The sequence below is a fragment of the Sturnus vulgaris genome, chromosome Z, assembly GCF_052056855.1.
Source record: "Sturnus vulgaris isolate bStuVul1 chromosome Z, bStuVul1.hap1, whole genome shotgun sequence".
In the NCBI taxonomy this organism is placed as follows: Eukaryota; Metazoa; Chordata; class Aves; order Passeriformes; family Sturnidae; genus Sturnus; species Sturnus vulgaris.
In genome coordinates, this window is record NC_142283.1 from 13,320,975 (window position 1) to 13,346,485 (window position 25,511).

The 25,511-nt window shown below is 37.3% G+C and overlaps 1 long non-coding RNA gene across 1 annotated transcript in view; it reads right to left on the reverse strand.

Annotated features, from left to right (window-relative positions):
• Positions 1-10,980: 10,980 nt before the first annotated feature.
• Positions 10,981-25,511, reverse strand: part of LOC148219686 (uncharacterized) — a 36,295-nt gene continuing 21,764 nt past the window's right edge. The window contains exon 3 of the long non-coding RNA XR_015799343.1: positions 10,981-11,626. This is a non-coding gene — a long non-coding RNA (uncharacterized LOC148219686). The remainder of the gene's footprint in view (positions 11,627-25,511) is intronic.

The following is a 25,511-nucleotide window of genomic DNA, read 5'->3' on the forward strand; positions in this document are numbered from 1 at the left end:
ATCAACCGAGGCCTCCCTTCTAGAGAGCAAGGCAGTTTTGAGGTTTCTCTGTTGTTTTTGTGTTTCATAGCTTTCTTTATTTGATTGCTAGAAGCCACCAGTAGAAATTTTGAAGCCTTAAGAGACAGAGAAAATGGACATGAAAAATCTTGTTCTTAAAGTAGTGCAGCAGCTGAGAAGGAGCAGATGAGAATGAATTTATAGATCAGGGAGACCAGGACCTCAGGGAAAGGTGGGACAACTGAATGAGGGAGATTTAAAAATTATCAGGCATGGGCTCAGAACTTTGTAATGAACAAAAGTAAATTATGAGACATTTTTATGAAGTGCTTGTGGAGTGCTTTAGTGACACGAGGCTCCTACATGAGCAAGGCTTAAAGGCTCTGCTCTGTGTACTGACAAATGTGACTTCAGATCACATAGGTGCTAGAAAATTCTAACAGTGGTGCAGAGTTATTAGTGGTTCATGCCTGCTTTTCTTTCAGGAAACATTTAAACCCTTTTCTGCCTTTCAGAAGAAGCTTTATTTTGATGCATATCAAGTGGGTAAGAAATAATTTAATTATATACCAGTAGTGAAAGAAGGTATTGCCTACAACTTCTACAATACTTTCAAGCTTGAAAGAGAATATTTTGGAAGGTATTGGAGGTTTGTAATAGAATTGCAGATTAAGATAATATTCACACTTCTGCATTTGAACTGTAGAGCAAAAACACCGAGACTGAATTATGGTGTTCCGTAGAGTATTTTTCTGCTTCCAGTTTCAGCATAATTGAGCATGTAATGAACTGTGGCTATTGCTTTATATTTCATGTGTAGCTTATTGATGTCCTATAAACTAAAAACTTCCATCTCTTTTCCATTGATGACATTCTTTGATGTAAAGAAAGAGAACATACGACTTGATGAAAATATATGGTAATATTCTATATAGTAATAATAATAACACAAATCATTAATTATTTCTCTTTTTATTATTATTATTTCTCTTTTTAGCAGTTTTTATATGATGTAAATTACACTGCAGATTATTCGCTTATTAATGTGAGTGTTTTGTAGTAATAGAATTAGTGATAAATCTAGAATTACCTTTGGATTTAAATAAAAATTCTCATTAAGATTTAAAGTAGACTTAAATTGTTACTTCAGTTACATAAATACTAATCTAAATGGTAAAGATTTGAAAACTGCTCTGAAGCTAATAAATCAAATGACAGTTTTTTCTACTTTAGGAAACCATACATGATCTGTTGCTGTCATTTACTTAATAGTATTGCAGTAATTTTCTGAGGAGGAAAGAGGGCAGTTGTGGCAATTGCTGAATATTTTTGATATTTAGGCTAATGGAGCATTGTGAGTCTGGACTTCAAATCAAACCTAGAAGAAAGAACCTTGTTTTTTATTTTTACCACAAAAGGTTTGTTAGGGGGAACTCCCTCAAAACAGTTTCTGAGATGAGGAAGGACAGCTTTATCCTAGAACTGATTTCAATGTTCAGATGAGGCACCAAATTTCTGGCTAGATAATACGTTTCTCAACAGAATAATTCTCTATCCCTTTATTTTAAGACAACTTGCTTTGGTTTCGTGTGTTTTGTTTCTACTGCTGCTAATGCTAATCAATATGTTAACTGATATTCAAGAGTTAGCCCTTCCACCTTCACTTAATTTCAAAAGAATGATAATTGGGTTTTACTGAATCCCATAGGGTGGGAATTCAGGCCTTTAATGATACATTTATTTGTCACTAATTCACTAATGCCAACAGAGCCAGTCTTCTGTTTGCATGGCTCCTGAATTCACACCTCCTGCCTCACGCTGCAGCATTTGAGGTCGTGATGTTTCACGGTCAGTGCAAACAGGCGACCAATGAAGCTGATACCTAACATACCTACTGAGACAAAAAATAATCATATTGAGATGAGTTCCTGAATCCAACTGTCCTTTTGATTGCAGAAATGTGCAGAAACAAGAGCATAAGTCTGTATTGGTTTAAGATGAATGTTAAAACAACACCTTTTGTTGTAAAGCAGTGTAAGTAGAAAATAATTTACTTACAGTTTTCACCCAGTAAACAGTGATATGAATTTCACACATATCTGGATCGTGGATAAGAATCAAACATGCAACACTGAAATTCATTACCAGTTCCTGGATTTCTGTGACACATTAAAAGCTACCAAAAATTATTTGAATGTATCCTGCCTCTGCAGAGCTTTTGGGACAACTTCTCCAGGACCAAAGAAGAAAGCAATGTGAATTTTGAACTCAAACTGTCATATTGGATAAATATAGATTTATCTTTTCTGGAGTTGTATTATTTCTTTGAAAGAAATACAATATATTGGAAAGCATCCATAATAAATTGAAGGAAGCCGAGTAATGGACAACAGAATTATTCTGATCACTCAGAACTCTTTTACTCATGCAGTTCATAAATCATCTGTCTGACTATCCAAAAGGTGTATAACTTTGTGAAACTGAATTAAATTAGATAATCTATTCTAAAACAACTTGAGTTGCTAACCAAAATAGAGTAGAAGAATGTATACTTCAATATCTAACAATACTCAAAATTAGAAAACTATACATTCAAATATACAAATATACAGGTTAGAACAGCTTTGGTTTCCTTAATATTGATGATGGCAAATGTAGCAGAAGGGGATATCCGTAACTAGAAATACACAGTCTGAACAGATAAGTAGATTATCAATCATTTTAAAAATAATTAATTTATTGTTACTCTGTGCAGAGATTTCTGAACCTGTCTTTGCTCAGTAAGATTATGTCATAGTTATGTTACAGTTTTGCAGTGAATTATTTTAAATGTTAAAATAATGTCTACGATTAAAACAAAGGAAAAGCAAGTATTTACTCGTCTTGTTTACTGCACTTGCACAAAGCCTCAGCAGAATTAAAGATTATGAAATCCAAATTATATTTCCTAGTGTTTACCATTCGTCTGATCATTACTACAAAGATTTATCAATGGCACTCGGCTTCTCTTATCACAATCTATCTGTATGCATAAAGTTGTCTACATAATTCCCATTCATTTACCAGTGAAAATAAACCTGTTCCTCAAAAAAAAAAAAAAAGAAAGATATCTCTGTTAGTATATTTGCATTTATGCAATGCCTAAGCAGACAGAGAATGATATCTCAGTTTAAACAGTTCTCCCAAAGCAAGCCAACAATACAGCTCTTCCAGCAGAAGAAACTTTACAATGTTTTAATTCTTCTTCATGGAGTGAAGCACAATGCAGAACCTGGCTGTCAAATCCCAGCACATCTTTCAGAGAATGTTGGCTGCTCTGCCTCACATTTATGCTCTTATGTGCTGAGGGAAAAGTTTTCTGTTTTTTTAAAACATGGATGTTTTATATACATATTTTATCAGCAATGGTGTGGATGTTTTCTTGGAATGGGAGGTAGAGAAGCCCAGAAGTACACGAGAACAAGGTCTATGCCAATTAAGGGGAAACTAAATGCACCATATTTACCAGGATTACAGAGCATAAACATAAGCCTGAATATTCCTATTCAGAGATGCTTTTTTAGATATTCATCACTAACATGTTAAACTGGAAACCTGTTACCTTCCTGATAGCAATAATGGGCAGCAATCTGATGTGAATTGAGAGAGGTTCTTAAAATGATGCCTGTGGGAGAAAATGTTAAAACTGTTCATGCAAATTATGTTGAGAGCAAGAACTAAATGCTTGGAAATGTGTCTGGATGCAGTAAGAAAAGGAATTTGAGTTGATGTGATGCAGAAGTGGCTGCTTCATGAATATAGACAGCTTATTCTATCCAAAAATCCTTTCTCCACCTTCTTCTCAAAATGATCGCTACCTGGACATTTATTTTCATGATAATCTGGTACTTGATAGCAGTCAAAAAATGAGACATATTTCGCAGAGATGTTTGCTAAGTAGTTATGTTATGTTACACTGTAAAACTGAGTCGGAAAGACTGATCTTTAGCACTCAAAGAGATCTTGCATCGTTCATTGCAAAAGACTTACGGTTCAAGAGTGCACTATTGATCAAAATATCAGCAGGCTTGCAGCACAGCAGCCATTTGACAATACAGAATAAAAAATTACTTCTGTCCATGTAATGTAAATGTCTTTGTCAGGCTTTCAGTCTTCCTAGAGTATACCTATAATCTCAGTCTGGCAGAAAATAATAGGAACTTCTATGAATAAACTTACTGTCAGTCGCAATTATGCTCTGCATGGACCATTGAATGTCAGACAGCATTCTGGCAGAAGCCAATCTCCTACATCTTGATAACCTGACCAAACTGTGCAAGAAATAAAGGCTAGTCTTCAAGCCTAAACAACTGATGGGGGCCCATGCTGCTTTTACTGCTGCTTTGTCACTCTGGGTGCTGCCTTTGCACCAGCAGCACAAAAGGAGCAGCCCCTGTCCTGGGGCCCTGTCTGGGCTCCCACCTCCTCAGTCATGACCACTGCAGCCATCATCCTTCAGCTTTACTCATGTCTTCCCCACAGGCTCTCTCAGGACCTGACTTGCAGTAGTGAACTGGTAGGATGACTGGCAGCTAACCTGTGTGCTAGGCATGCCTTTGATTGGGCTTTCACGTCTTGGTTTTAGTCTATAATTACAGTCCTGACTTCCAGTCATTTCATTAGCCTAGTCAGAGCAATTCCTATGACAGCCTACTTTTTAAGTAATATTTTCGAGACAATTCTACCTAACAAAAAAGGAAAAAAAGTATTTTCTTTGTACCAAGACACACAGAGATATTGAAATTTTCCAAAGCAATTATTTCTTTTCACACTGCATGATTTCGTGTTCTGTCAAACCACACTTTTAAATCTTACTGTGGCCACTTAGCAGCACATCAGTATATCTCAGGTTGCTCAAAGTCAGCAGGCAAATGGAATTCTCACTATCAGCCTTGGAGCTAGAATGTCCTCTGGGTCTCACAAATGTTATGAAATGCAATCCTGACACAATATCATGAAGGAATTTTCTGTAATTAAGACTGTCCTAGCCGTAAGGCAGTTTTAGCCTGCTTTCAGTCTTTCAGAGGTGCACACCACAACCTGCACTGAGTCAGGTGATAGCCTCTGAAAATGCTGATTGTCTTCCTGATGCTGTCATTCTGCAATAGAAAAGTAGCTCCCACCCTCTCAATATATGTTAGATAGTTCCACCAATATAATGAATATAGCATTCATGTTACTAGCAGCAAGTCATGTTAAGAAAGAAAAATGGCACTAAAAAGAGTAAAACAAGACAGATTTATTGGAATTTCACCCAAGAGCTCTGGCAGATTTCGTGGTGCTGTGCTATAGAGTATGCCAAGCCTAAAATACAGAGAAGAGACAATCCACAGGATATTGCTTCACATGCTCTCCTATGAGGTATAAGGATGACTTCACCCAAAGCCATGTATCTTTTGCTATAATATTTTTCTACCTGCTCTAATTACACCTTATTGGAAGACCTGTACTGGCTTCACTGTGTTTAATGATAAAACCTCCTAGATAATAGACAGGCATTTCTTAGATTGAAGTGGATGTCTATGATCTAAGAAGCAATGGAATATTAAGCTCTCTCAGAAAAAGAGTGATTCTTTTATATTCTTTTCATTTTTCATCAGCATTAAAAATCAGTTGACAGAAGGGGAAAGATGAAACTGATAGGTTTTTGATAATTTTCCTTAATTTTTTCATTTGCTTTGCAATATTCATTCTGGGAGCAAAACAGATAACTCACACTGAGGAACGTACAGTTCATCAAATATCAAAAGCAAACTTATTTATCTCTTTATTTTATTTCAATGTTTAAGGACACCCATGGAGATGTATGCATTAGCATAACTGTCTTTCTATAAGGTTCAAGTTTAGAATCAGCAGAAGCGTCATTTGAGGAAATTGATATAGTAAGCAAGAATGCACTAATTTTTTAAAGGTTTGAAGAGGTTGTAGAAACGGATGACTGTATCACATTTATGTTCAGAGACAAACAACAGTCTACTACACCCGTGCCTTCACTGTAACAGAATTATTCAGTATTGATATTAAACTCTCATGCTTCTGAATTCTGAAAACTAAGCTGTGCTTCAAAAGGTCAGCAGAAATGGCACTGCCTTGCAATTCAGACCTTTGGATGTGATCCAGATGCACTAACTTCATAACATGATGAATAATATCTTAGCATACTGCATTGACCTGTGCTGCTTCTGTATGTTTTCTAGCTTGTGCTTAATGATTTTACTTTATCTTGATCATCTGTTTTTCTTTTTTGTTCAGTCATCAAGTACCATTTACCAAGAGAGTACATAATAAAGGAAGGCCCATTCAGTGCTGTCTAAGTAAGCTGGACTTCCACAGACAGATGTCAGAGAGATATAACCCTCCATCAGGTCTCATAAGTCTGAAGTAAATAAATAGGTATTTGAGTAGCTGGTCCACTAACACAGAAATCTGCTACTTGCCTCTTGCTTTAATCTTGTTGACTGAATAACAAAGTGGAAGCAAGAAAGGATTTAGCTGAGGTTTTCTTTAAACTACATTCTTGCTAACAAGAGCTATACTATTGTTTGTGATTCACACTGAATTTATTATGGGTAACAAAAAATGGATAGAGTTAATTTTTAACCATTAATTTAAAATTTTGAAGGATTAATTTTTTGTTGCTGTTTTTATGAGTGGCCATATCATCATGCATTTGTGGAAGAAGCTCTTTCATTTTTTGAAATCTATGACGTAACTTATTAATCTAAATACACATGATTTAGAAAAAATCAATAATATCAAACTGGATACTAAAGGTTTGAATTTCTTTATTTTTTCCAGAGTAAGTTTCTTGTATACGCCATCATTGGCAGTGCTGGCTGTAGTACTTTGGCCACCTTAAGTCACTCAGATCAGGCCCTTTTCAACATCAGTCATAGGAAGATGTGATCAGTAACTCACTCATGCAACTCTCCTACAGAAATTAGCATAAAAAGAGACAATATAAAATGTTCTTTCTTTTTTTTTCCCCCATCTTAGAAGTCAGTCCTGTCAAATATACCTCCATGACCACATTTTTTTTTTTCCAGAATCTGGTTCAAAATCCAAAGGAGTGCATGGGACATTTTCAGAGGAACCTTTTTTCAGACATTTATTCTATTTGTTGCCTAATTCTCTTCTCTCTTTAGCTGTACCCTACTTTAACACTAAACAAGACATGGGTTATGTAGGCCAAGTCAGACATCTATCATATATATATATATATAATAAGAGTTTCAGTTCTGGTTATGCTTATTCTTTCCTAATAGGAAAGAGAAGTATTATCTAAAGTGGGTGGAAGAAAGATGGAGCAGTGCTTATTAAACAACATGAGATACATACAATTAGGATAAATCCAATTAGGACTGCACAAATTCTGATGCTTAACATTTTCTTTTCCCTATCAGCAGCTTAACCTAGTTTCTGTGGGCTATAGCAAAAGCAATAGTTGTTATATCTACAGTTGTCATAAACGTTACAATACTATGCGATGTGTTGAAGACAGCAAAATTCAATTAAATCTTTTTTAAATGTTAACCTTAGAAAAACAACAGTGTATCCTAGAAATAATTTTAAAAAATTATTAGACTTATGATCCAAGTCTCTTAAGTATGTGATTTCCTCTTCAGCTGAGGAAAAGGGGGTCATCGGGAAAGAAGATTCCTTGGAGAGGCAGAAACCAATTTCCATCTCTTCTCTGGAGGTCAGGTGCTTCTCCATCCAGACCCTTGTGCTCAGATTTAGCCCTTGTTTTATTCAATATTCACACTTGATTTCTTTCCCCTTTTATGTAGAGCTCTCATCCTAAAACCATGTTTTAAAATAGCCCTAGTTAATCCACTCTTTTCTTAAGTGTATCAGCAATCTAAAGTGTGTCAAAATAACATACTGTTCTGAGGTTCTTATAATATTAGTCTTCAATTTATTCACAGCATTCTTTTTGCATCCCTTGATACCATTCAGTATCAAATTGGATTTATCTTGTCTTTTTCCTCTGGACACGTCCAGTATTTTTAGGAACATTTCCCAAAAGCTGGATTCTGTAATCTATGGTAATAAACTTCTATTATTTTTTCTGGCACAGATTTGGCATATTTCTATTGGCATATTTCACTTTCTAAATAATTCACTGGCATAACTGAGCAACTTCCAGGGAACATTTCCTTTCAGTATTCCATCTGAGAGCATACTATTTTGGCATTTTTGACTGCCTTCACATTCCTTCTGTGATTTCACACCATGCAGACTGTGCTTTAACACCTTAGTGCTCAGAGTCCACTGCAAAGCAGTCATTTTCTCCAAGAGCAGTATGTCAAAAGCTGTAGACCACAGAATACCATGTGAAGATAGACCTTTTTATCCCTGAGAAGCTAGACCAGGCTCAAGGCTACTTGGGCTCGGGCTCAGGCTCAAGGCTACTCAGCTCTTCCTTTTTACCAAGAAGTTTGCAGTTAAGTGAAAGTGTAGACCCAAAAAAGAAACTCCAGATAGCTCATGTCTAGGTAGAGACAGGACTGTGTATCCATCACAGAGCAGCATAAGTATTTGCACTAAGCTCTGCTAAACTGGATCTTGCAGAGTCTCCCAAATGATGAGCATGGCCTGGAAATAACGGGATTGCAGTTTAGGAATCTTTTCTCCTACTCCATGGTACTATCTTCCAGTGAGATCACGACAGCAGTGGATGGAGGCTGCTGCTGTTGTTGCCAATACCATAAGACTCAGTGATGAATTCTAGTCCAGGGGTTCCCCCAGAATAAAGAAAAGTGGGTCTTCAGAAGTGATATTCTGAGAGATTTTCTTCTGACTGCCTCCCACAGCAGCTGGAGCAGCCAAATGCAGCAGCTGCAGCAAGATAGCTCCTAAGCTGAGCTAGACCACACCTAACACCTCACCTGGTACAGTTACCTTGCCTACCCAGTGAGAATGACCGTGGCAAGCAGTTCATGTGGCTCTGTGTGCCCCACACTCAGTGATCCTTCTCTTCCCTGGGCTTTCTCAACAGATGCCACAGCAGCATTCCTGGAGAGTGAGTGACAGTGGACACTCCACCCATAGCATAAGGTTCCTCTCTTACATGCATCTCTGAAAGTGACTCAGGGCTGACAGGTGAAAAAAATTAGAAGTGTTATCTGTTTCACATGGTGTGTGGAACTGTAGCAGCATTTTTTTCTCTCTGTAAGCCCTCTTAACTTATTCACAATGTGTTTTTAGCTCAGTCTCAAGCCTGCTACATACAAAACCAGCATCTTTCTCAGCCTCCCTCTCTTAACCCCAAAGCTCTTCCCACACCCCCAACCTCTGCTTCTATTCTGCCCTATCAGGTGGGCTGAATAGTGCAAAATCATCAGCAATGATGCAAGTCAGCACACCTCTATTTTTTCTGAAAACCATATTCCGCTTTGCAGCCACCCTCTAACAGCACCCTTTAGATGTTTGGGTCAGATCATGGTCAGCAAATGAGCACCAGCCACCCTTTCCCATCTCCCTTTGCCCCCTGCCTCCCTCCCTGCAGCCTTGCCCACAGCAGGCACACGTCAGTCAAAAAGCATGGCCCAGAATAGTTCCTGTGCTGGGAATTATGCAGATAGTCTTGGATCATCCCATCCTTGCCAGGACCTTCTAGGGTCAGTGCTGCTGCGTGTTCCTGAGGGATGTGATAGAATTTGGGCCTCTTCCATCAAGTGTTGCAAATGTAAGAAGACTAGTGTCTTAGTGGATTAGTGTGCAGCAGTGCTGGCTGTTTAGTACTGATGTTTTATAATTTTTAATTTGACTTTTATACAGTTTTTAATGCCTTTTTCCTTTATTTTCTGATTTATGTTAGCATATACTTTGCTAGAAAATTTATTTATGGAATAAAACAAAATAAACATGTCAAATATTTAGTTAAATACTTTTTGTTTCAATATTTGACATATTCAGTTTATTTCATAAATAAATGCTTAAAATAAAAAATACAATTAAAATGTCATATTTATTTAAAATTTTATGGTAAAACATTTGAAGTTTTAAGGCATAAAAGAAAAATAAAAATAAAAATTAGTGAAAAGAGTTACGAACATCCCCTTGAATTAAACTTTCTATTTCACCAGCCAGCTACATTATTGTTTTTCAAGTTCATGAAGGATATCTGTGAATTTTAAAATTTACTGTTATTTCATTATTATTTTGTGAGAAAGTAGAACCAAACATTCCATTTGAATTCTTTGAGTCCTATACTAAACCTCACACTATCTCTCAGAAAAGTATACAAATTTTTTTTGTTAATATAAAAGCACTTTGAATTTCAAAATGTATCCTTGTTCCCTTCTTTTAATGTTTCTGATGAACCTGTAAAGATATTTTCTCAACATCTTTCTCCCAATTTCCTTGAATATAAATGAAGCTGCCAATGCATTAAGGTTCAACAGTCATATCTCAATGCATTTTGTACTGGAGTTTCTTGCAAATCCATTTTATAACAGTTTGCCCGTTCATATTATTTTTCTAGCCAATTCATCAGGCCGACAAACAGATATCCAAAATCTCTGATAGGTCAGCATGTAGCAAGTCTGGAGGTCTTAGTTAAGCTGTGTATCCAGGCAAAATCTCAAGTTATTAAAGAGCACTTCACCAGAATTTGCATGACTCTGAACCCCTGCCAAAGCAAATCTGTGTTCTAGACCCCTATGCTCATCTAATAAATATCAGTGTGCATGGTTGTCTTGGTTTGAAAGTCAGGTGTCTGCCAAGAAGGGCAGGAGCCTCTTTTTAAAATGGAGGATGTAAACCCCTTCACTCCAAATTATTAAAATTTTGAAATTAAGAGGGCTCTCAGACAAAGATATGGGAATAGGAATAACAGTTCTTTACTGGGAATATTAAAATAGAAATACAGTATTAAAAAAAACAAACTCAAAACACTGACAGAGTCAGAATACAACCTGACACCCCATCAGTCAGGGTGTTGGTAGCAGTCCCATTAAATGGTGGCTGCAGTCCTCCTGGAGTGACAGATGTGGTTCAGTTGAAGCAGTGATCCTGTAGAAGGTGCAGTTTTCCTCTGAAAGTCCAGTGATGATGTGAAAGGGTCTGGTTTTCCTCTGGGATCCAGTGGGAAAAGGCTGCTCTGATGTTCCAAATCTCAGTTTTTATCTACGTAGGAAAGGCTTGGCTCCTCCCCCTGGGTGGAGCATCTCTCAGTGGGATGATGTGATTTTATCAGTCAGGCAGTGGGACTCAATGGCCCATTAACAGACAATATCTCCTGGAGGAAGGATGGGTTGTGGAAAGGATGAAGAACACTGCCCCACCTGATTTTAACAAATGGCCCATTAGCAGAGGATATCTCCCACAGGGATAAGGATCACTGCCCCACCTGGGCTATAAATATTACTCCCTTTTCTGAGGATGAGAAGTGATTTTCCTGTATTTTCTGCACAAAACAGAAGAGGAAAAGCTTGTGTGCTCCTTTCCTGTGGACAGCCAATTCCGGTAGAGATGGTGTGCTGGGTCAGTTATTTTTCAGGATCAGGTCCAAGAATGCACTGGCACTAAGCACATTCACCAAATGCTGCTCACTTCCTCTTTGCAGTCCAGCATCTGAAACCTGGCAGATAAAATGAGAGAGGTGCTTTCTTACCTGCCTTTATCACTAACATTTGAAGCAGACAAATAAACAAATTAAATCTCCTTGACATTCAGAGTGTGCTTCAGGCAGAGTGTCAGTCAGGAACTGGGACTTTCTTGATCTTTATATAATGTAAGTCTTATGTTTTCAATACTATTCATTATCGTTTACACGAGGGAGGGAGAGAGAAACAGATAGAAATAAACTATCTTGATGCTGGCCAAAAAAATGGAAATCCTCATGAAATGTATGAAGGGTGCAGCAGTCAATCTGACCACATAACTGCAAAGATGCACATAGAAAACATAAAAATAACAAAGAAAAACTCCTGGGATTTTTTTTTTCTGTTAAAAATTATAAATTTGGCTTTGCTCCCATATTTCTCCAAATAATTGTTTCCTATCCTGGTTATTTTTAATACATTTCACTGTATTTAAATAAACCAAAATATCCTGGAACATCTTCCATTAACACCAGAAGAAGATAAAAAATCTCATTTTAGTTTCTTCAATTAATTTAAATATGGCAGGACTGAATTGAAAAAGAAATAATTGCAGCTAATGTTTTTAAGTGTTGGCCTGATAATAAACTAAAAGCAGAACAACTTGAATGCATTATTTTAATCCAACTAAGCTTATATTCTATTTTTTTAAATCCCTACCACTTTTCCAATTAATTTAAACAGCACTGGTTGGCATAGAAAATGTCTTTTATTGAAATGATACATGTTAGACAATATTAAATGTTTTTATGTATATGAGCAGCTAGGAGATACAAAGAATAGACTACACATTTCTTTCACAGATGAAAAGAAATGGGTCAAATGTTTTGTTTTATTGACAATTTAAATATGACTTGCAAACAGCCCAGCAGTAGTGCTAATACTTGACTCCTGTGTTCCAGAAAGGGTGTATTTTTTAAGCAGGAAGTGCAGAATTTGGTGTATTCTCTGGCTGTGCTGCACCCATCTGGTGCACAAAGAATCCTGCCCAGGGAAGCTGGAGGAGGAGCTGGGAGCACAGGTGTCCTCCGTGGCCTGGGGCAGTGGGATGGGTTTTCACAGGCAGCAGCATCTCCCACAGCTCGCTCCTTCCTCCTGCACATCCCACCTGCCGCCAGCTCCACACTCCTCAGCCTCCTGCCACGCCAGCCCGGTTACCTGAATTCAGGAAAACAAGCCAAAACTCTGCTGCTGGGCTGGTGAGCTGAGGAATTCTGGGCATGTCTGAGGGCAGAGCCTGAACAAGGGAGGGAAATCCTGCGGCTGGGAAAATGGACACGGGATGCAAGGGCAGGAGGAGAAGAGGAAGCCGAAGGATTCTTTCAGCTGTCTTGGTTTTGCCATGGGAGACGGGCACGCTGGCTGAATGGCAGCTGCATTTCCTTACGTTTGTTAAACAAACAAGCTGACTTCAGACCTTCTGTGTCATTGAAAGTCATACATATAAATCAGATACTCTTCAATAGGTCATTTTTAGTTGGTGCAGGTGCATATGTTGTGAATAACCAAGTGAGACCTGGTTCATGTCTAGGATTCCTAAGAGCTACCACACAAATAGCAACCATTGCCAGGCACAATGGATTTTGCTGCCAAAGATACGGCTTGTAGAATCAGGAGTGGCACAGAAAATCTGATGAGAAAAATAGAAATATTCCTTCCTATTGTTCGATGAAGCTATTTAATCATCTTTGTGGGATCAAGCCCTCCATGCTTGTTTGAGAGCAAGCGAATCTCACTGGAGGAGATTGCAGAGTTTCAAATGAATCTGGAAATTGGTTTAATGGGTAAAAGAAAACACCATGGGTAACTAAGATCTTAGACCTGCTGCTTTCTTTTCATACATCATTTTCAGTCGCATTTGTGGGAAAAGATTTTGACTCCTGCTTCTCATTTGTTTTCAGAAGAACTGAAGAGACTTGAAAGTAAGCACACAAAATTGTAAAAGTACAGTCTTAATTATTTTCAATCTCACTTAAATTGTCTGTTTGTTCTAAATTCTGGAGTTTATATGATTTTAGTCCAAAGAGACTATGTTTCTAGTGCCTCATTTCATTATCTTACACTATTTCCTGCTAAACTGAATGAGCTACTTTATCAGCCTTGAAGCCTTATCCAATCCAATAATTTTCAAATGGTTCTTTCTCTCTTCTATTTACCAGTCCAGTCCAATTTAGCATTATCAGCAAATTTATGTATGTTTGAAATTACATACTCTCTTCAAGGTCATTTATGTCCACAAAAAAACATGCAATAAAAGAATATTAATGAGACAGAATAAAAACAATTAACTTGCAGTGGAAATGTACCTCGTACCTCCTGTGAAACAGAAGCAATATACAGTACTTTATAGAGCTGCTCAGGTGGCACCTTGTGGTGATTAATTTAAGAAGGCATATGGTACATTTCAGTCTTGTTTGTGATTTTCTTTCCTTTTATTGCATGCTTTCATGACCTTTAACCTAGCTTCAGTAATTCAATTATAAATTAATGTCCTTCCCTGGCTGTTTTTGCAGCAAGAGTGCCTGTGGAATCTTTTCCTGAGTGCTTGCTATTGGGAGAACCTGGTTATGTAACTCTTGTGCAATGGCAACAAAAACTTCAATTTTCAAAAAAACTACTCTATCCACCTCCTCAATGCCTTTCTTTTCTTGCTCCTGAATGGTAGATCTGAGAGGTAAAAGGAGAGGAAATTGGCCATGCTGCAGGGAGAAACGATCAATATGAAAGGGCTTTCAGGGAGATAAATGTTATTAAAGATGGCTGTTTTTTGCCTAATCCACAATGTGTCACCATGTTCAGAGAGCATCTTGAATAGTGAATACCAACGTGAGCCATGCTTCTACAGAAACATGAGGTTTCTATGCAGTGGACAGAAGTCCAGGGAAACAGATGCAATGTTTAATTCCTGAAATGACTGGCCTGTTTGGGCTGTAAGTGTCTTACTCTTTTTAACTTATTTAGAAAAAAATAAGTGATTATGTGTTGAAACATTTTTCACTGAAAATAAACGTTATCCTTAAATATCTTCCTTTCAAAGCAGTCTTTCTGCAGAGTTTCTTTTAGAACAAAAAAATGTAAGAAAAAAAAAAGTGCCATGGATTCAAATGGATTCAAATGTTCAAATGTCCACCTTTTAATTATTTGAATTAATTTGTTTCTGATGGTGTGAAAACGAACTTCTAAGCATGCTGCCTCGTGTTCAGTGGCCTCCAGCATCTCCCTTCACTTCTGCACCCACCTGCAGGTGAGGAAACCCTTCCCCATCCTCAGCAAGCCCAAATTCCTTCCTGCCCTCCCAAGATCCTGCAGGCACACGAGGGGTGCCCAGCCCAGCTCTGCAGGCAGCCTCGGTGTCTCTCCAAAGGGACCTCCCTGTCCTCCTGCACCACGCCTTTAACTCGAGTTGTCCTCCCTTCTGTCTTGCACTATGATTTTTACTGAGTGTGATGTCGTTTTGGAGAATGGAATCAAATGCCTTTGTGAAATAGGGATAGACTTTTTTCACTAAATCAGCAAATTAAGGAGTTCAAGCATAAAAGTGAGATACCTTTTTTTCTCCCTTCAGGAATTCATAATGAATGGTCATCAATAAATTATAGTGCTATAAAGCCTTCCAATTATTTTCCTTTGGTTTTCCCTGACATTAAACACTGTCCACACAAATTCCATGTGGTTGCTCCACAGGAAAAAAAAAAAAGTGAGAATAATGATTTGGCTTGATTTTCCCTTCTCTCTGGAGGCTGCACAAAAGAGACAATATAAACCTTTAAGTTCAGGAGATACAAACCACCCCGAATTAGCTGATCAAGTGTACAAAAATAATGAAATTATTTGAATCAATCAGTGTGTGCATAAGATATAGCACTCCTTCCTAGGTGGGCCTTAGATAATGCTAAAAAATAAAGACTAGAAAATAGAAGCAATCACCTGGTAGCTTGTAGTCAGAACCCATGCACAGTTTTATAATCGAAAACACATTTTTTAATTTTTTCTAAAGTATCTTATTTTTTTCCCTAAGCATTATAGCTGTCTTTTCAGGAAATACAGGCACAATTTTTAAATTATTAATATTGTACTTTTCCTATATTTACAAAATGAGTCTCATTCTGTTATTTTTTCCCCATTCTGCAGTTGACTCTTAAAGTACGGAAAAAATTAAATTACTTTATAAGAAATAAATGAACAAATGCAAGGATTGTCAAGTTTTTTTTACACTTTTCTTTCTAAAATTATGCTATTGCTTGCATGAAGTCCAATATTTTTAAAATTCAAATGATCTTACATCCCAGGACATTTTTAAATGCACGTTTACAGTGTTTCTCTTATTGAACAGAAGTTGCATGAAAGGTAGTAAGTGACTTAATTTGTTTACTATCCTCTTCAAAAATATAGCTCCGATATTAGCACTGTGTAGTGCAGTTCTCAGAAATCTGAAAATTATCTGCCTTTGTTTCTTACACTTTCTCCTGTCATGGGCTCAAAAATATCTTATATTCATATTTTAATTCAAAAACCGTTACTTCAAGATAGTCGCTAAATAGATGTGCAATAAACATTAACCTATGCAACAACTCTCCTCTGTACTCTCCAGTTACTCAAATTATTCACATTGAATTTTTAATTTATTCAGCTTGTTCTTATATGCAGTAATTTGTTGAATCAATTTAGGTTTAATTTTCTATTACAGTCTCATAAATCTTCTATGTGCTGCTATGCCTTGGTGATATTGACTCTGTGCAAACAATTCAGGGCTTCAGACATTTTTCAACATTCACCACATCAAACATGTTTAAAATTATCCTCTCAGATCTTTATTTCTGAGACCTGAAATATAGGCAATAACCTCTTTAGGGCTCATAATATTTCTTTCATTTCAAATATTGATGCAAGTGATTTAGGCACCTAGAAAAAGTGAGAGAAAATTAAACTCATTGTTCTCAGTATATCACATGCCATGAGTCCCTTGTTTTTGCACTCAATTTCCTCTCTCTTACTAGAAAAGCAGTGAGAAAGATATTTTAAGCAATCCTTCTAATTGTTGACTACAGTTCATCATTCATCTTGATGGATTACAGCAATAAAGAAGAGAATATTTTGATCCCAAAGTACAAACTATTACCTCATCCCTTTAATTTCAGGCAGTTTGCACTTCCCTGGAAAGTCCACATATTTTTCCTTTGGTTGGATAATGCTGCTCTGTGCAAAGCTTTGTGAAGACGAATGTAACATTCTTCACAGGCGAGTAGAGTTGAGAGAGCCCCAGATTTGTGGATTCTGACTGTTGATAGCTGTATTCTGTTGGTGCTGAAAACACGTTTGTGTAAGAAAGGTATTTCCACACATTCTTGCTGCATGGAGAGACGGCTGTGGGGATGCCTGCAGTGCATGTACAGGACTGCACATATACAGGAAGAGACTCTAAACTACCAAAGCAGACTGTGCTGCACAAATCACCTTCTCTGAGAACACCATGGGCTGAGGAGTCAGTGGAATCCATCCCACAGTTTAGAACAGTGAATGCCTTCTTTTTTCACCAAACCTGAGCCCTGACTCCTGTAAAGCATCTAAAGGGAGAAAACAGGAGTGCATTTATTCTGACCACACCTGAGTCTTCTTGGCTACAGCTTGCTGAATATCTGAATCTTTAGTTTCCCTTTTTATTTTTTTAAGTTCTTACTTTTCTGCTACTGCTTCCTTTGAAGAGTATGGAATTTCAGCAATCTTAAAAAGTAGTTGTGTGTGAATTCTCAGGAAAAAATTATGATCTTTTGCATAGTTGAACACTACTTCTGAGTTCACAGACAGGCAAAAACTTAATCAGCAGTTTTGATGGCTCAAGGAAGACTTCTTCCTAATTTTATCTTGAGTTTGATTGGTGGGTAAAGACAAGCACTGATTGAAGCCCATAAAGAATTCATAAGCATGTTAAAAAGATAATTATAAGAATCCTTTTTAGTTCTTCTCTTTCTAACTGAGAATTTAAGATTCTCCAAATGTCATGTAAACATTAAGAAAGTGGTCTCCTTATACTGCATTTCCCTGAGCTATACATCCCATATTTATGTCTATAGAAACTCAAAAGTCCTATCCATGTGAAGACGGGGGGGAGGTTGAAACAGTTTGGTTTTTTGTATTTATCTACATCTGTAAAAAACAGGAAATATTTAGATCAAACCACAAGTACATCTAAGTGTTAGGAATTTTTCCAATCACATTTTGAACTCATGAAGATTTTTGTTCTGAACAATACCGTGTTGAAGTAGGTTCACACTCTATGAAGGAGGACTTCCGAGTGCTCATTCTGCCTCCAAAAAGCTGAGCATATAATCTGACCTTTACTTTCCTATCCTTTACCTGTGTGCAGTCCCACTTTCTTATTTTATGACAGATTGCTTCCTTTAAGTGTTTGTGGTGCCAGAACTTCATTGTCCCTACAAACATCAATCTCTTGAGAGCCCCTCAGTGTTTTGTGAGGTGTGGCTTGTCTTTACAAACTTGGGTTGACTCTTCCTCAATGTCTTGACCACATCCAAGTGCCAACTAATTTTATTCTTTAAACCCTTCCTTCTATTTTGTGCATTTCAGTACATCATTACCTGTCCTGTTAAGGTATGTAGACATTTCTATGGGACTCCTAAAAGGTTTTCTTTGCTGGGGAGAGAAGTGGTGAATGTTCACTTTGTGCCACCATTATGTGATCATCAATTGTTTGTGTCACACACAATTTCTTTTTTCAATCGTCTCTAAAAATCTCATTTTCATGCAAATTTGAGATAAGACATTTTGCCTTTGTAGATTCTGCAAAAAATACCAAGTGCCAGTACCCTGAGATGGTCCAAGGACTTTGAACAAATACTTGCTCTCAGGACCAGCTGAGGTGTTGCTTGTCCTGTTGACACTCTCTAACTTCCCAAAGCAGGATCTTGTGGTATCTGAGGGTTTAGTCTCAGCTTGCTGATAGGACATCTGTTCAAGACTATGTGGGGGTAATTGCAATCTCCCATCACCATTGTGTTTCCTCACCCTCTCGGCCTCTTTGCTGGCGTTCAGGATGTCACACCTGCCAGGCTGATGGTCGTGTTCCCATTTCCACACGGGCAGGTTTACCGAGAGCTGTGAGATGGATTGTAGCCATGCCACTGGCCACAGGGCTGATCGCCTGGGCACAGCTCCACAGGGGCTCTCAGGAGGTGTTTCTGCAGAACTGCTCTGTAAGAAGTACCTTCTTTGAGAACAAGACGACCTGGTAAAGAAGAGAGCATATAGCACAGCACAGGAGTGGCTTTTCCAGTCAGCCTGCCAAGTAGGGGCTGTGCTACTGTCCCCGCAGTGTTTCTACTGATCCTGTGCTCTTGAGACTGTTATTTTTAAAAGCACATCTGGTGAGTCTTCCTCTTGTGTGCTGGTTTTGTTTTAGTAGTTTCATATGACTTCTGCAAGACTAAATACGTGTATGCAAATTTGTGTTATTCAGCTCGAGAACAAACCACACACTCAAAAATTCTTAAGGGCTTCATAATGGCTGATTAGAGAAATGGTTTTATAATGATTTTTGGAGGGGCACTAAAATACCCAGAAACATGAATGACGGCTTAATCTTGTTCCCTGTATCTACTATACTTTGAAGAGTGAACAAAGTTCATTAACAAAAATATCTGATTATAAGTATCCATCAAATACAGAGTTTGCGTTGCCAGGTTTGGCTACAGACATAGATGCAGACATACAGATACAGGTAGGTATCATAAAGAATAAGATCCAGTAATTAAGTTTCTACAAAATGACTTAGAAAATCATCAGCTTCTTATAAAATCAATCAAATTCTTTCAATCATCAATTGACCATATTTACAATACATGTGTATAAATGAATTCACATTTATACCTCGAACCAGTTTGAAGGAGGATAAACTAGTCAAGGAACTAAAAAATACTTATATCAGTATATTGACTGGGAACCCCATACTTAATTTCTGCTAGGAAAACACACATGGGCCTTGATTTTTCTAAATTATATATATATAAAATTATATTTTTAATTAGACATTTAAAAAATTGTTTCCTTAGGAAACAGTCTTGATTTGATTTTGAACAACTGTACATTAATAACAATTATAGAATTGTTTTTGTTCCTTTTTAAACATGATTCATATTGATCTTATGCTGAGGTATTTAGATATTTTTAATTTTATAAATTAAAACCAAAACATTTGGGCCTAAGAGGGTTCCTAAAAAAAATACCAACTTAAGGATAAAATGAAATTTTAAAATAAATTTCCATTCAAAATATGTGACAAAACCCTTGAACCCCAAATTCTCTATTCGAAATCTATTGCCTTTAATCCAGTAAATAACTCCAGAAAACTGAAAAAGTGGAAGCAAACAAAGTAATACAAAACCCTAAAATATAATCAAAAATATCTGTGATGAGAAAATACATTGTTTTATCCTCTGTCTTTACAGGGAGAATATATTCCTTGTAATTTTTTTTCTGAATACATAAAAGGTGTTCCATTTCAATACAAAACAATCTGCTTTTCAATTCCTATTTTTAATGCATTACGTTATTGAAACTTAGGACAGAAATAATTTAGTAGTCATGTAAAATCACATACAGAATCAGAGAATATTCTGAGTTGGAAAGGACCCACAAGGATCACTGGGTCCTGTTTTTAAGTAAATTGCCCTTACAGAACCCACAGTCTTGGTGTTATCAGCAACAGGCCCTGACAAATCGGATTCAACAATTTACTATTTCTTTGCAAAAAGTAAAATCATACAAACCATTATTTTGCAGTTGAGATTACAGTCACCATTGCTGTACTTATCAATTGCAAGTACATTTCAAAAAATTAAAACAGTTATTCTTCACCTTATCCACCGATTACACATCCTGTTACCAAATACTAAATTAATGTTGTAGATAACTGGTGGTACTCGGGGTTTGTTGAATATAAAATGGCAACACAGTCACATGTTTAATGTATTAACATTATCCACAGCTAAGAGTTCTGTATAGCTGAAACTTCTTGAGAGTCAGATACCAAAGGGACATGGCACTGCGAAGAATTAAGCACATGATGAAAGTCCTCGGGGCACTAAAAGAAAAAGGCAAATAGAAACAAGTGCTTCTTTGATGTATTTTGTAGCCAAACTAATGAAATGTACATGGCTGTATATGAGATCAGATGACAATTTGTGTGGGTGGCATATTGTTAATGTAAGTGGAGTTTAAAATTTAAATCAGTACTTGTCTTCCTTTATAGTCTGTAACTTCTGATTCAAGAGAAGAAAAGTAAATACAAAATATACATGAGGATCAGTGACACAGAATTTGCATCAGGATCTTGAGAATGTTCAAGAATATTGAAAAACATATTCCTGTGTTTGTCCTACAGAGGAGTTCTGTGAGACTATATATAAATAAATATAATTTAAATATTTTTAAATCCACCTCTCAGGTAGATGTAATTAAGTGTCAAATAGAGAGGCTATGGAAAATGTAAGGTGGACTTTAAAAATGAGAGGAAGGGTGGGATAGATTGCTCTCATTGCTCACGATATGGTAACAGATACAGCTTAAAACAGCAGTGCTTTACTTCTGTGCAGTTACACAGCAACCATTGTAAACCAGTCTGCATGGGGCAAATGTTGTGGGTCAGCACCATACCTTAGCTGCAGTGAAGATTTTTAATGGGTTTCTAGCTCAGAAATAAAATAGCTAGGGCAAAGTGCCCAAAAAGCACACAGTCAATAAGGGTGTACAGTACCACTTTGTTCTGATAAATTAAAGGTGTACTGCATGTATAGTTACTTAATCAGTGCAGAGAAAGAACAACTATCTCAGAAAAGTCACCTGAGATTGAATAATCCCTGGTATTTTGACTTTACTGTGAAATGGAAGGGGAAATTGCAGAGGCTCTGACCCTACCCTCCCATGCCAAAGGCATTTCAGAGTGGGTTCCCCCAGATCAGCACTCGACTGACTGCCCCATAGCTATTCCATTGCCAGAGCTGCCACCTTGGGCTGCTCTTTCTCACCTTGAAGAAACGTGTGCTGTCCAGGAACTGTGAACCAGAGCATGTGGGGATGAACAGCACATCCAGTCCCTACGTGCACATCTGACTCAAACCAAAATGCTCATGCAGGGGCATCCACTGTAACTGAACTGCAGAGGGAATGTGCAGAACTGGACACATGTGGGGCCCAGCTCCCAATTTTCCCGAGCTCTTTTGAGAACTGCCACATCTCCAAATGTCTCCACTTAACCAGAAGCTGTGCTATTTGCAACACTTCCCGTCATAGTCATTCCCTGGAAAAACATCTCTTTAGCCACAGATCTGAGTAATTCCTGGTACCATCCAGCTGTTACCTTTGGTCCATATGCCTAGCATTGCTGATTATTACAGAGGCTGGTGGCCACCACACTGATTGTTTGCACAAATACAATGCTATTAAAAAAATCTGCACTTTGGTTTACTCTATTCACATTCTTCTGTAAGTTGTTAGCCACTGCATGTTGAATAGAAGTCCAGACAACATGTTTACCCTGGGGTAGGCTGACCAAACTCACTAACTGGAATGAGTAGCACATCCAAGGTGAATTTGATTCTGACAAATGCAATCATAAACTGTTTTGATGGGATCTGATCCTCTTGCAAGTGGAAAAGTTCAGTAGACTGTTTCCAGTAGTAAAGAAAAATAATCTTTGAATTTTTCACAGAGTAAGATGAAATATATTGAGGATATCTGCAATACCAACAGATAACCCACCCTTCTTTTAAAGAGTTGGATTGAGCTTTCAGCCAAAACATAATTCATCTTAAAAGACAGCAAGAAGTTTGACTGAAATGAACAACAAATGCAAAGAAAAAGAAGAAATGACAACATTGCATTATTGCTCTGTGTCTTTTCAACTGTTGACCAAAGTGACATTATCTGAATGAGAACAGGAGTTAGTAACACATCTGAGTTACCCCACACTTCTGACCTTGTCCTTATTCTGTTTTAGAGTTCATATCTGAAATTGTAGGATATCTTTTATCTGTTTCTAGCAGAGGAGACAAAGCATGTACTTTGCTCCCCACAACTGTAATGGCAAAAGCTGAACCTGGCAAGGAAAGAAGCAGGGAAGAGGGAGTTAAATAATTCTAATCATAATTTAAATCAACAATCAGGAAATCTTGCTGTAATGAACTTTATTATCTTGTTTTAATCGTTCTTAGTTAGTTTTGCAAAGGAAAGTTATTTCTCATTAGCTGGTAAATCCATTTTACAGTTTGTTTATGGGTAATATAGAATTTACCTTAGGTACGATAGGTTTTTCCTACTGGAAAGATCTGTAATATATAGTTATATATAAGAAATTATAGAGTTCAAGACAAATTTTATCTACATTTAATTGTTCTTGGTTTCTTTCCTACAAAATCATGCTCTATTTTCCTGATGAAGATTATTTATGGTTTTTTTGTTTCTGTCTGTATCTGTAGAAATGTATTAATACAGAAAGTGAAATGAGGCTTAAAAAAAGAAAAAAGCAATATTTTAATTTTTTTATGTAGAACTGATGTAATGAGAACAAAGTATCGCATAGAGTTAGCGAGCTGAAGGAATTCATATTCTTGAAGTGTTTGGAAACAAGCAAGTCCAACATTTTCACATTTCCACCATGTAGGTGAGGAAAGTTGAAAGAAAAAGTGTATCTATCTTTTAAATTCAGTATAGGTTTTGTAACTGTGGAACTATTCTTTGGGCTGAACTATATGAATAAATTGAAATGAAAAAAATTATTTCCTGAACATCCTCAGAGGACGCTAATGCTAAGCAGAAGAATGTGGGCCCCTTTGCATAGTATCTGTTTCTTAGTTTTGGTAGAGTGGAAAGGAATTTTACCTTGAGTCTTGTTTGACTTTGTGCCTAATTTCAAAAAGAGCATTCTGTCTCACCCTTCCCTGATATACCACTCTATGTCAAACCCTGCAAACATATTTAAGTGTATTGAAAACCATCTACACCATAGATGTTGCTTTTCCCACTCCCATAAATTCTGAAAATTTAGAGATAGTCTTATTGATGTTACATAAAATAATGTCTGGTATGCCATCCAGAGTGTTAAATTGTAAAGCAGAATATGTTCTCCATTATGCCCTTCAGCTATAATGTTTTGTATCTACCTGAAAGCCTGCAAGATGGTGATACTGCAGGATGATTTCCTGTTCCCATATGTTTTACTTTAATAAGAACTATAGACCACCTGGTTTAACTAGTTAATTTTAGAGACAACCAGGGAATATATAGCTGTGGCTATAGCATAACGAAACATGCATTAAAATGAATTACGTATTTTAAAGCCATAATAAATGAAGTAGCAACTAAAATGATTCAGGGAGTTGACCAGTGGCCTAGATTCCAAGCTGTACGACTGTATTTGTGCAAGTTACCACTTTGGTAAAGCGTTTCTGCAGCTGATCCTAAGAAATTCATTATTTTAAATGCATAGTGATTTGACTTTGCTACAATATTAATTTAGTGTGTTGTCATACAGTCCAAAGATCAGAAGAAAAGTTCAGTAGCCAGTCTCCATGGCTGGCTTCCAAACTACTGCAGTAACTCTCTTATCCATGGGAACAGCTGATGTTACACCAGTTTTCCATGGCAAGGTCACTTCTACTTTCAGAAATTGAAAGCTGACCTGGTCACCTGCAAATATCTTCTTGAGCCACTCTTTCTCTGAAGAAAAAAGATATATTCTAAAGCTTTAGTTTGATGATGAGAAAGTAATCAGGAAAAGTCAATATAGTTTCACCAAGGGAAAATCATGCTTGATCAGCCTAACTGCTCTCTACAATGAAACGATTGGACAAAGTGCTGGCTGTGAAAAAGCTTGAAATTAATATGGTTTTGATTCTGCTTTCCACAGAATTCTGATTTGGAATTTGAGATAGGCAGGGCAAACAGACTGTTAGGTGGACTGAAAAGCAACTGGACAACCAGAACCAAAGACAAGTAATCAATAGTTTGACATCTGGCTGGAATAGCTACTTAGCCAGGAGTCAGTACTGACACAGTATTTCTTCAATAGCTTCATCACTGACTGGGTGACCCATCAGCAGTAAATCTGGGAACAATACTAAGTAAGAGGAAGTGGTGGCACATCCAAAACTAAAGCTTCAATCCAGAAGGATCCTGGGAAATTTAAGTATTGGACCAATGGGGATTGATTCCACCACAAGAAGGGCAAAGATTGCACCTGGGAGAGAATAATCCCTTGCATCAACCAAAACTGGGAACCAGCTGACTGAGCACTATCCATAGTGGGAAGGACCTGGATGTTACAGCAGAGTATGAGCCAACTGTGTGCCTCAATCACAAAGGGATAAAAAGTAGCCACACCCTGAAGAGCCTGATTTAGAAGATGAATTAATCTTCTTCCATGTAGCTAAGATGAAGCTGTGTCTAGAGTACAGTGTGCAGTTTTGGGCTTGCTGTTCCAGCTGGATATTGAGGAACTGGAAGGAATCCATGGGGATTATCAAGACAGCTGATGACATATGACATAGGAGGAGAGTATAGAGAAATGGGATTGGTTAGTCTAACAGGGAGGAGGTTGACTGGTAATTTAATACCTTCCTATTACTACCTCAACAGGTGCTTCAAAGTGACAGAACGAAATTCCTCTCTGCAGAAACAGAAGGAGAAACAAGGGCCAGAGCCATGACTTTCCACGACATTTTTCAAAACAAGAATCTGAGCTGATTGAAGAAGAAACATCTGGAATCACCAGGCCAGTTACTAGAATTAATATCATAGGATTAAGAATTGCATAACCTCAGAGGGAAAAAAAAGAAAGAAGGAGAAAAGAAA